Consider the following 13080-nt stretch of genomic DNA (forward strand, 5'->3'; position numbering starts at 1 on the left):
AGAATTTAACCCTTTACCTTCACATATTTGTGAATGAGAAAGCCATGCCCATTTGCAGCTTTCAAACCACTGTTTATAGAGTCCCACCATAGGGGCCTTGGCGTTGCTGTGCAGTTTCTGTCTCATATTAGTGTTGGGAGGAAACTCTTCTTCTGCCAACTTAGGTCCAGTGCTTGGGGGCCAGTAAATTAATTGGCAATAGATGGATTAACAGAACATACGAAGTTTATTTACACTTATTCAGCTGAAGAGGCTCTCTGTACAGTTAGAGATGAGAGTTTATATGCCAACAATATGGGAAAAGGGAGGAGGAGAGAAAGGGATCTATGGGAAAACAAATATGCTTTTATGGAAAGACAAATGGGATTTTAGGGAAACAAATGAAGATATGACAATTTGTGATTATGTTCGGTTATGCAATTTGTCATTCTGGTGCAAGTGGTCTCTTTCCTGGCAGTGGAGCTTTCTTCCTGGCAGTGAAGTCTCCTTACTGGCAGTGCAGCTCCCCAAGAGGGAATTTATGGCAGCTTCACTCTCTGAAAGCTCTGCCTTTAGTCAAATGAAGGGACGCTCCAGAAAGGCTTCTTTCTGTATCTGCTGTATCTTAAATGTTTCAGTTAAAATATTCTTCATACCAACTCAGTGGGTGACAGTGGGTTCCTCCATTAGCATCCGCTTTCATTTCCTGTGGCCTAGTGGTGAGCAGAAGAAATGGCCTCTCAAATGTGTCCATGTCTTATTCCCTAGAATGTGAATGATAGGTTACTTAGCAAAGGAGAATTAAAGGTTTCAGATGAAATGAAGATTGTTAATCAAATGACTTTAAAATAGGAAGATTATCCTGGCTTATCCGGTGGGCCCATTGTAATACCAAGGGTCCTTAAAGGTGGAAGAGGGAGGCAGAGGAAAATCAAAGATGTGATGACAGAAGCAGGGTCACAGGGCTGCTATGCTGCTGGCTTTGAAGATGGAGAAAAGGGCCAAGGAATGCAGGTGGCCTCTGCCTCCCAAAGTGTTGGGATTACAGGGGTTAGTTACCACTCCTTGCCCCGCAATTTTCTTTTCTTTCTTTCTTTTTTTTTTTTTTTGTGAGATGGAGTCTTGCTTTGTTGCCCAGGCCAGAGTGCAGTGGCGTGAACTTGGCTCACTGTAGCCTCTGCCACCCTGGTTCCAACGATTCTCCTGCCTCAGCCTCTAGGATAGCTGGGATTACAGGCATGCACCATCATGCCTGGCTAATTTCTGTATTTTTAATTGAGACGGGATTTCACCATGTTGGCCAGGCTGGTCTCGAACTCCTGACCTCAGGTGATCCACCCACCTTGGCCTCCCAAAGTGCTAGGATTATAGGTGTAAGCCATCGTGCCTGACCTCTATGTTTAGGGTTTTGGTTTGTTTTTATTTTACATAATTACAGAATGCTATGTTCAACTTAGCACTCATTTTTAAAAATGTGCTTCATATCAATTTCATGTGTGTTTTCTCCATTTTTATTAGGTCTCCTCCTTAGTGCCTTCAGATCTTGGTGGAAATGTTTTCACTTTTTCTGGTATCATAAAATTTTATTCTTTTCACTTGTCTGGGTGAGCTAAAAAGAAAATTAAAATAAAATTTATTCTTTGGAGACTTTTCAGTTTTCGCAATCATTAAAGGCCAGGTCTGAAAACTTTATAATATATAATGTAGATGACAGGGGGATGGATGCAGCAAGCCACCATGGCATGTGTATACCTATGTAACAATCCTGCGCCATCTGCACATGTACCCCAGAACTTAAAGTATAATTTTTAAAAAAATTTTATCTTAATTTTTTTTTCTTTTTCTTTTTTGAAACTGAGTCTCACTCTGTGGCTCAGGCTGGAGTGCAGTGGTAGGATTTTGGGTCATTGTAACCTCTGCCTCCCAGGTTCAAGCGCTTCTTGTTCCCGAGCCTCCTGAGTAGCTGCGATTATGACTACAGCCTCCCAAGTGGCTTGCCACCACACCGAGCTAACTTTTGTATTTTTAGTAGAGACAGGGTTTCGCCATGTTGGCCGAGCTGGTCTCGAATTCCTGGCCTCAAGTGATCCACCTACCTTGGCATCCCAAAGTGCTGTGATTACAGGCAGGAGCCACAACGATGGCCTTAATTTTTTCTTAAAATGAAGTATGACTAAAATGTATTTCTATATGGGTCTTTAAAGGTCTTGAAACTGACAGAAATTAATTCAAAAGAATAATTTTACCCAAATGTTGGGGCGCATCATGAATATATACCTTAAAGTTCTTTTAAAAAGCATGCGGTATGGTATTTTAAAAATTCTTTAAAAAATTATGTACAGTCAAGTTTCTAATGTAGGCTTCCTGGCTAAAACTTTCCTGCATTGGGTGAACAATTAATAGTTATTCCTAGTGTTGATTTAAACAGTTTAAGTGATATTATGATTTTTGTTTGTAAATGCAAACCAGAAAATATCTGCATGCAGGTACTAATTTCCTAGGGTAGACGCATATACCCGAAAGGTAGATTATTGAATAGCTACACTCACAAAACCTCACAGCCCGTTTCCTAAACCTACACAATCATTTTCCAGCCTTTCCACACAATCAGAATATTGCACAGAAGTACGTCAATCACAGGAGTGTGAAGAATAATATTTAAACTATGGTAATATTTTCATTCAAAGTTTCTCCCCTTTCCCTAACTGGGTTAGATTCAGTCCCTGATTTTTTTAGGCCCTGGGGCGCAAGCATCCACTTTCTTAGAAGCCCATTCACCAGAAACCACCCACTTACTTGCTCTGGGGGTGAGGAGCAGGAGCGCTTGTGGCTGGCCAACCCGTGGGTCTGCGTCCCCGGTGCTTCGGCGCTCCAGCCGCTGGCGGCGATCAAGCCCATCCAGATCAGACGAGGTATCAGCCCGATGAGCGCCAGGTGATTCTCGGAGTTAATGACTCGGCTCCATTTCGTACCATCCCCATTTGGTTTGTCCCTGCGTGTCCCGGCATAGTCGTCTCGGTGACCTTAGTCCCGTAGGAGGGCGGTTCCCGTCCAGCAGGCAGCTCAGCGCCGCGGGACATGTGTGCGCTCTCAGCGGGGTCGCAGGGCGGTTATCGCGGCCAGGCAGGCGGTGCCACGCCTAACCCCGGCAGGCGAACCCCGACCCAGGGGAAACCAGGCACACGGGGGAGGGGCCACAGCGCTCAGCTCTGACTGTCCACAGCCCGAGGCGCTGCTTGAGCTCACACCCTCTATGTCCGGGTCTCCTGAGGCAGCGAACCGCCGCTGGTTCCGATAGTGTCCTCACGGACCGCCACGCGGGTGAGTGTCCGGCGCCAGGGGAGGGCGTGGGCACGCCTGGTGTGGTCCTGGGAAGGGGCTGTGCCCACACAAACGGTTCCGGGCGCGCAGGAGGGAAGCGGCAGTTCCCGCCACTCCCGCTGAGATTGAGACTTGGCCAGGAGGCAGCCTGCAGAGGAGCTGGGGAGGATTTGGGAATGCACTGTGCACAATCTTGGTGGCCTTGTTAAGGGTACACTGCTGCTTTTGGGGTTTGTTTGGACGGTCCAGCTGACATCATTTACATCAATGATTGTTAAAGCTCTGCCTCTGAGCGCGCGCATCCCGAGATCCTGAGCCTCTGGCTAAGACCGAGCGCTGTTAAGCTGAGTGAGTAGATGGTAAAAGCCAATGCGCTGAGAGTGTGTGTTTGGAAAGGTCGGCGGGCATTGTGTATGTATTTGTTTGAAAATAGATAACCGTTGAAAAGAGATGGCTACGTTTTTTAGCCTCTCTCAGTTTCATTTGAAAGTGGGTGTGCAATTTAAAACTGACAATTCAAGTGGTTTTTCAGAAAATGATGCTCTGGTGCAAACTGATTCGGGGCTCCATAGTGTGTTAAATGTGGGTTTGTAAAACTCTTGGCCTTTCTCCAAATGTATGAAGCTAAAGTTGATATTGGATGGATAAAAACCCGCTGAGCATGGAAGTTACTATAGGTGGAGGAAAAATTTGTTAATGTTAGTATTCTAAAAAGATTGACGAATAATTTGTCATTTACCTATCCCGAGAACATAAAGGGTTGAGTGCTTTCACTCCCCTCTCAGTGCTAGAGACATCCCCTCAAGCTTGGTTTTTAGGAGGATCTCACAGCTCTCCTATCATTTGAATGTCAGCTAGCGGTCAATAAGCCAGAGTAAAAAGGAAGAGATGTTTCTGATGTGATATTCTTTACAAAACAACGCTTTCAGAGTACAGCTTTGACTGGATTGTATAGATCTTGGTGAGGAAGATTTCAACAACAAAAATGGCACGTTAAGTCTAATATTACTCTTCCATTATAAACATTGAAACATGTTGGTTATTTTATTATTTATAATAACTTTTAATTTTGAAATAATTTGAGAGTTACTGAAAATTTGCAAATAAAAAAAAAAACTAATAAAATGGGCATGCTACTATAATAAAATGAACTAAACTACAGACTTCATTTCGATTTCACTTGTCTTTCCACCGTCCGTTTTCTGCCCGGGGTTTGAATCAATGATCTCACTTTGTATTTAACTGCTAAATATCCTTAATTTTCTCTGATCTGTGACAGTTCCACAGTCTTTCGCTGTTTTTTCCTGGTGACACTGGTGAAGAAGACCTGGTCAGTTAATTTGTAGAATGCCCCTCAATTTGTATTTGTTTGATGTTTACTGTCATGATTAGATGAATGTTCCATATTTTGGGAAAAATGTTACAGAAGTAAAGTTTCTATCTCAGTGTGTCATATTGGGTACATGATGTTGATACTTCCTTTTTTTTTTTTTTTTTTTTGAGACTGGTCTTGCTCTGCTGCCCAGGCTTGAGTGCAGTGGCACTATCTCAGCTCACTGCAACCTCTGCCTCATGGGTTCAAGTGATTCTTCTGCCTCAGCCTCCTCAGTGGCTGGGATTACAGGCACCCGCCACCACGCCAGGCTATTTTTTGTATTTTCAGTAGAGACAGAGTTTCATATTGGCTAGGCTGGTCTTGAACTCCTGACCTCTGGTGATCCCACCCTCCTTGGCCTCCCAAAGTGCTGGGATTACAGGCATGAACTACCTTGCCACAGAGTATGACACATTGATTTAATCTTTCAATAGAAATAACTGAGAACAGGATATGAATAACTCTGAAGAACACGAAAATAGTAGATATCAGGTCTCTGCTTTTATGATAGCCAGCATCTCTAGGGAAATTCAATTTTCAAATGCAAATATGACTTTCAGAAATTGCAGATTTGCAAGGAAGTCTAAAGGAAATACTTTTATAAATATCATTTTTCTATGTACTTAGCATAGGATATACATGAGGGCAAAGAGCACGAATCAAAATAAAGTTCATGCTCTGTGACCCAAGCTTGCAGGACGTTTTATTGGGGAATTGTTAAAGCTATAATCTAAATACTGGCATATATTGCTAGAGATCTTAGGGACTTTTTTTGACACAGGGTCTTTCATGTTGCCCAAGCTGATCTCCTGTGCTCAAGAGATTCTCCCGCCTCAGCCTCACAGCTGGGGCTTTGGTCACAATGGTGCCAGGCTCTTTGGTACTTTTATAGGGAAGCCCTCGAGGGTGCCTGGAAGGGTTAAATGGATTCTTTAGGTTTTCTTTTTCTTTCTTCTTTCTTTTCTTTCCTTCCTTCCTTTTCTTCCTTCCTTCCCTCCTTCTTTCCTTCCTCCCTTCCTTTTTCTTTCTTTCTTTCTCTTTCTCTTTCTTCTCTTTTCTTTCCATCTTTCTCTTTCCTTCATTTCTTTCCTCTGTCCCCTCCCTCTCTCCCTCCCTCCCTCCCTTCCTTCTCCTTTTTCTTTTCTTTTTGACAGAGTTACTCTTGCCTAGGCTGCATTTCAGTGGAACAGTCACGATTCACTGCCGCTGTTATCTCATGGACTCTCAAGGGATCCTCTCACCTTAGCCTTCCCATTAGGTAGGATCACAGGTGTGTACCACCATGCCTGGCTAAGCTTTTTATAAAAAATAATGGGTTTTAATTTTTTTTTTGTAAAAAAATAACCCCAACATGACAGGGTTTCACCATGTTGCCCAGGCTGGTCTCAAACTCCTGGGCTCAAGTGATTTGCCCGCCTCCTGGACCGCTTGAGCCCAGGAGTGAGAAATATTTAATCATGCCTCCTCAAGTGCTGTGATTACAGGCTAAGCCACTTTACCTGGCCAGTTTTTCTTTCACTGACCTCCCATTGGCATTTTAAATTCTGAGTAAAACTATGAAACTTACTTAAGAAATGGGAATGTTATGTTTGGTGAAAAAATGTCATTTTGGTAAATGTGAATTCTATTTAGAGGTCAGTTTTTTAACTCTTTGGGATTCTCCTCGCTTGTTTTGCTTGAGGAAAGGGGTTGAGTTCAGTTTAGCAATCGTTTAAAAGATAGTTCTAAAGAATTAGGCATTTTCTTTTCGGCTATTGCCACACATGCTTATCTTACAGATTTGTTATTCTCAACCTGAAGTATAGAGCACTTACTTATTTTTGAAAGAAATACAATAGTACTACCAGAGTTTTGTGCTATTTTGAAACTCAGAATGAGTTTGTCTGATGGAAGATACAGCAACTACGTGTATCTTTTTTTTTTTTTTTTTTTGAGACAGAGTCTTGCACTGTCACTGTCACTTGGGCTGGAGTGCAGTGGCGTGATCTCGGCTCACTGCAACCTCCGCCTCCTGGGTTCAAGCGATTCTCCCGCCTCAGCCTCCCAAACATCTGGGACTACAGGTGTGCCATCACGCCCAGCTAATTTTTGTATTTTTAGGAGAGACGGGGTTTCACCATGTTGGCTAGGCTGGTCCCAAACTCCTGATCTTGTGATCTACCCGCCTAGGCCTCCCAAAGTGCTGGGACTACAAGTGTGAGTCACTGCACCTGGTCTATGTGTATCTTTTATGGTATTATAAACTTGCTTTATACAGTAGCCCAAGGGTGAGAAATGTATCTTAAAAGAATAAACACTAGATTTGCACTGTCCAATATTGTAGCCACCAGCCCAAGGGGTATTTGAATTTAAGTGAATCGAAATTAAGTAGCATTGAAAATGGAGTTTCTCAGTCACATGAGCCACATTTCAAGTGCAGAGTAGCAACTACATATATCTAGTGGTGAGCTCTTACTTTTTTTCTCCCTTATTTCTCTTACATGTTGCTAGACAAAGTGGAAAGCTGAATAGATAATTTTCATTAGTCTTACCCAGTGATATTGAACTGCAATACATAATAAATCACTTTTTTGGGCTCTATTTGTAGATTTTTTACATATCAGGAACCAGATTATTGTCTGTAAGTGGCTTGTTGTATTATTTGTGGGAATGAACAAAGTTGCTAATTTTCAGCTTTGTCAAATTACACATCTCTTAATGGTGCTTCCTAATCTCTGTGATCTGTCAAATCAGAGACAACATGGAAACCCATGGATCAACCTTTTAAAGGGAATACCTTAAAAGATAATACCTTTTAAAGACAAGAGACAGTTTATGGAAGTGAAACTTCAGATTTTGTGTTCCTTTTCCTTTCCATTGTTAAATCTGTAGCAATCATCTGACAGTGATGTGAGGTCCCTAACTGCTCAGGATTGCTATCTTTTGGGATTAACCTCAGTAAACAGTTTAAAGAGGTGTATAACTTATGCAGCATGCCCTATAGAGTGAAACTGTAGAGTGAAACTTCATATACTAGTGTCATCCTAGGAAAAGAAAATGGAAGCCTGGAATTCTCAACTAGAGACTATGTTGGCTTTTACCAACATGTGCAATAGTTCTAGCTGTCTCAGATTTCATTGTATGAAAATGCTGTTTTGAGTTGCACAGTTTGAGTTTTCCAATTGTAAAGAGTGGTCTCTTTGATAAAGGTAAAAAAAATAGAGAAATATGGTATCTTTAATGCAGATTATCATTTTGATTATAATAGAGTACCAGCATATATTGAAGACAAATGTTTAAACTTCTCAAAAAAGTAAAAATGCGCCGGGCATAGTCGGTCACTCGTATAATCACAGCATTTTGGGAGGCCGAGGCGGGCGGATCACCTGAGGTCAGGAGTTCGAAACCAGCCTTGACCAACATGGTGAAACCCTGTCTCTACTAAAAGCACAAAAATTAGCATCCGCCTGTAATCCCAGCTACTAGGGAGACTGAGGCAGCAGAATCACTTGAACCCAGGAGGCGGAGGTTGCAGTAAGCTGAGATTGCACTATTGCACTCCAGCCTGGGCAACAAAAGCGAAACTCCATCTAAAAAGAGCAAAACTCCGTCTAAAAAAAAAAAAAAAAAAAAAAAAGTAAAAATGTGGCCTTGCTAGTTAGAAAGCAACAAGAGAGGCAGAGGTATGAATAATATAGGTAGGCCAGCAGGGAAGGGACAGGAAAGCTGGGGAATCCTCATATGCAAAGCTGTTCTGTCTTGTTTGAAAGGGCTTTTGGAGTTAGCTAAGACACATAATCAGGCCAGATAACATGAATAGGCTGGGATAAGGCAAGGTGTAAAGCCATTTGGAGGCTTCATTTTACTTAAGATCTTTGCAGGGTGTCTAGGACACAGAAAGAGAAAAAAAAAAACGGATTAGCATTAGCAAGTAGTCTGCAAATAAGGAAACAGCAGCAGGTGGGAGGTAGATTTTTGTTGTAGGGACATCTAGTTGTGTGATTGGGTATTTTCCTTGATATAAAAAGGTGATACTAATTCAATGAGAGCAGCACACGTGACCAGAAAGCTTCTGACCATAGGGAAAAGACTGGTGTTTGCTTAAAGGTACTTGCTACATTTAAAGAATTCCCTAGACCCAATATACTATATTAATTAGAGATGGGGCACTTTGAGATGAGTCTGGTGCTGAGTTGTTATATTTTCTTTATTTAGTCCTTACTATATTTTTTTCTTAGAGTAAGTGTATTGATTCATATTCGTGTTAGAATTAAAGTTTGGGCACTGGGCGCGGTGGCCCATGCCTGTAATCCTAGCACTTTGCTAGGCTGAGGTGGGTGGATTGCCTGAGCTCAGAAGTTTGAGACTAGCCTGGGCAACATGGTGAAACCCCATCTGTACTAAAATACAAAAAAATTAGCTGGGTGTGGTGGTGTGCAAGTCCTAGCTACTTACGAGGCTGAGGCAGGAGAACTGCTTGAACCCGGGAGGCGGAGGTCACAGTGAGCTGAAATCATGCCAGCCTGGGTGACAGGGCAAGACTTCATCTCCAAAAAAAAAAGAATTGAAGTTTGGTTTAGTTTTCTCCTTTCTTTTTGGTGTAACGTGCTTCAGCTGGATGGTGCCTTGGTTATACCTGTCTAATCACTTGGTTTGTGACTCATCACTTGGTTTGTGACTCATGAATGACTAAGGCCCTGCATCACCCCAAGGAAGATTGTTAGAGTCCCAGCCAGGAATGAAGCCATTCTTGGCTAATGTGAATTATACATTTAATCTTATCACGAGAAAGGCAAACTCTTTCTCTGCACACACTTCCAAGACTGTGATTGAATTTATAAGTCTTACCCCCTGTCTTGTATGGGCATGGGTGATCACTCTTTTTTTGGGTCCTTTAGCTCTAGTTGTTGCCTTTTGTTCGTGGAAGCCTCACAAAATCTCTTTAAAATTTCCATCTTGAGTCAGTGACCTATTTAAATTCAAGCAATAAATTATTTGATACTTTTAAGAAGTCTTGAGAGAAGGTTAGAAAGGGTCCTCAGTGGCTGAATGAACATCAAATGGGAATGGCAGTAGGAGAAGTGACTGCTGGTGTTGGAATTGGTGTATTTTGGTTTCTGAAGACATGAGGAGATGGTTTAAAACTTTTTTAAAAGTGTAAAGTCCATACATTACATACATTACAGTTATATCTAGAGATCCATGGGGAATTGGTTCCAAGACTCCCCTCGGACACCCAAATCCACATATACTCAAGTTCCTGATATAAAATGGCATAGTATTTGCATATAATGTACATGCATTGTCCCATATACTTTAAATCATCTCTATGTTACTTATAATACCTAATACAATGTAAATGTTAAATAGTTGTGATACTGTATTGTTTAGGAAATAATGATGAAAAAAAATTTTGTACATGTTTTGTACCAATGCAACCATCCATTTATATTTATTTTTAAATATATATATATATATTTTTTTTTCTTTTTTTTTTTTTTTGAGATGGGGTCTTGCTTTGCCACCCAGGCTGGAGTGCAGTGGCACAATCTTGACTCACTGCAATGTCCGCCTCCTGGGCTCAAGCGATCCTCCTGCCTCAGCCTTCCAAGTAGCTGAGACCATGGGTGGGCACCACCATACCCAGCTAATTTTTTGTATTTTTGATAGAGATAGGATTTCACCATGTTGTACAGGCTGATCTCAAACTCCTGCATTCAAGTGATCTTCCTGTCTCTACCTCCCAAAGTGCTGGGATTACAGGCATGAACCACCATGCCCTATTTTTAAATATTTTCCATTTTCGATTGGTTGAATCCTCAGATACAGAACTTAGGGACAGGGCTGCTGACTGTATTTGTGTCTTCTCTTTCACTGCTTCCAGAGAACAGAATTTTGGCTAATGATTACCATTCATTGTGTTCACAGATTAAAACCCATGCGTGTACCTTGAATTTGCTGGATGTCAGTCTTTAAAAGGTTTCTACTTTTCCAGGCTCCAAATGAATAGACTTGTAAATATGGTATGTTTCTGGATTACGGAAACAGTTATTAGGAGATGACTTTGGTTTTTGGCAGTTTTATTATGATAAGCCTAGATTTGGTTTTCTTGTATTTATCCTCTGTGGTGTTGCTAGGTTTTCTTCAATCTGCAGCTTAACATCTTTGTCAGTTTTGGAAAATACTGGCCAGTATTTCTTCAAATACTGATTCTGTCTAAGTACATGTTTTGCTCCATTTTCCCTCCTCTTTCAGGTCTCCAGGAATGTGTATGACAGACCTTTTTCATCTTATCCCATTTGTTTGTTGTACTCTTTTATGTAGTTCTCATTTTTTTCATAAGGAGATTTTTCCCTCTTTCATGATAATGATTTTCATCATTCATAATCTTCATCCTGAATGTTTTCTGTATACCAGTCTTCCAGTTCACTAAGTTCTCTTTCCTACTTTGTGTCATAATTCGGAAAGCTGCTGTTAAACTCATCTATTGAATTCTTAATATTCACTTGCTTTTGTAGATCTTGGTTCTTTGGTGATAGTCCTTCTTTTAATTTTCTTAAACACATCAATCTTTTGTTTTAATGTCAATGTCTGTTCACTCCAATCCACATTACCTGTGGATCGGTTTCCATTTTCTCACTTCTTGAACATCAGGTTCTTTTTTTTGGCATACCTTGCAATTTAAAAAATTTTTTTTCATTATTTTTAAACTTAACGATTCGTGAATCAGGCAGCCCTCAGAATCACAGCAGATTCAGAGAGATTCCCAATGCCTGGCAATTTTTGATTGAAAATTGACATGACACCTTCTTATAGAGTGGCTTTAACTTTCTTCTAGCAGCCTGAGCAGATTGCCTTGATTGAGCAGAGACTGGTTTTTTGGTTTGCTCACATTCCCAGAGGATAATGCTTCGGGGATCTCTTTCCAGGGCTCCTTTTTGCTAGGCCCTCAACTCCAGCAAAATTTTGTCTCCTTAGTGCTGAGAGACTGCTGAACTATTTGCTCAGAAATAGTAGAGGCTTCAGTAAACAGACTCATTCCTTCTGGCAGCTTCCTTTTGCTTAGTTGTTCTGAGCTGTGCCCCAGGTGTGTGCAATTTTCATGTGCAAATACCTATCTCAAGAGGAAAGGGCACGCAGAATGCAGAGTTTATTTCAGTGCTTCAGTCCCTCCATTCCAGGATTTTGGTTCCTTAAGTCCTGGCCACTTTGGTTGCTTTTATCAGACAGAACTCTTCAACGGTTCCTTCTTACACTTTTTGTCTACATTTGTTGTTGTGCTTAGAAGGACTGTCTGTTTGGAACAGCTACTCTGTCACAGGCGGAGAGAAAGTTCGTCATGCATTACTTTGACTTTTAAAAATTAAAACTACATTTATTGAAGTTAACATTTCCAACCTGTTTCACAAGCCATTAAGCTCGTCTTAAGGTCTTACTCTAATAAATCTTTTTGAGGCCTTTTGTAATTTGTTGAATGAAATATTTCACATTTTATTTACATATTTAACATTCTTTTTCTGTTTTAAATTTTTTGCTTAACTTTTGATTTGATTTACTTAATGATTTTCATACCTAAGTTTAAATCTTCCTAGAATTTAAATATGTTTGTTCATTAAGGAAATGATTATGTAATTGCAATCAGTTTTGGAGTTTACTTTCTTTGCTGATTGAAGGTACATAACAACTAGCAGTGTAAAGTCTGGAGCTATAAATTCAGAGAAATTTCTCCTGTCTTGGACTGCTTGGCTAAGCCCCATTTGATAGTAATGATGCTAAAACTCCCCAGTTAAAAAAAATACAGAGGTTCTTTTTTCTTCTTTTTTTTCTTGAGATGGAGTCTCACTCTATCACCCAGGCTGGAGTGCAGTGGCGATCTCCGTTCACCGCAACCTCTGCCTCCTGGGCTCAAGCCATTCTCCTGCCTCAGCCTCCCCAGTAGCTGGGATTACAGGTGTCTGCTACCACACTTGGCTAATTTTTGTATTTTTAGTAGAGACGGGATTTCACCGTGTTAGCCAGGCTGGTCTTGAAAATAAAATATAGGCTGGGCACAGTGGCTTATGCCTATAATCCTTGTACATTGCGAGGCTGAGACGGGAGTTCAAGACCAGCCTGGCCAACCTGGTGAAACCCTGTCTCTACTAAAAATACAAAAAATTAGCTCGGCATGGTGGCATACACCTGTAATCTCAGCTACTCAGGAGGCTGAGACAGGCGAATTGCTTGAGCCCGGGAGGTGGAGGTTGCAGTGAGCTGAGATCATGCCATTGTACTCCAGCCTGGCTAACAGAGCAAGACTGTCAAAAGAAAAAAAAAAAAAAAAAATACAGAGGTTCTGATGATGATCATGTAGCCTGTCCCAGCACTTGACTAACATCGTAATATGCTTTTCAACCCAGACAAGTCTAACCCTCACCCATCCTTTT

General features: G+C 41.2%; 1 protein-coding gene and 1 long non-coding RNA gene across 3 annotated transcripts in view; one reads left to right on the top strand and one right to left on the bottom strand.

Moving 5' to 3' along the window:
- Window positions 1–13080, top strand: part of ABCG2 (ATP binding cassette subfamily G member 2 (Junior blood group)) — a 123542-nt gene that overhangs the window by 65331 nt on the left and 45131 nt on the right. Inside the window, exon 1 of one of the 2 annotated variants that reach the window (XM_032239652.1) lies at window positions 3202–3300. The exons of the other annotated variant lie outside the window; for it this stretch is intronic. The gene's annotated coding sequence lies outside the window, so the exon portion shown is untranslated. Of the gene's footprint in view, window positions 1–3201; window positions 3301–13080 lie in introns of those variants that run through there. 2 annotated transcript variants of the gene reach the window in all.
- Window positions 204–2966, bottom strand: LOC116524416. Its single transcript, XR_004257322.1, has 2 exons — window positions 2776–2966; window positions 204–743 (listed from the first exon to the last, which is right to left on the bottom strand). It is a non-coding gene; the product is annotated as an uncharacterized LOC116524416 (long non-coding RNA).

The sequence above is a fragment of the Sapajus apella genome, unplaced genomic scaffold (assembly GCF_009761245.1).
Source record: "Sapajus apella isolate SASKATOON/1434 unplaced genomic scaffold, GSC_monkey_1.0 scaffold45, whole genome shotgun sequence".
Taxonomy (NCBI): Eukaryota; Metazoa; Chordata; class Mammalia; order Primates; family Cebidae; genus Sapajus; species Sapajus apella.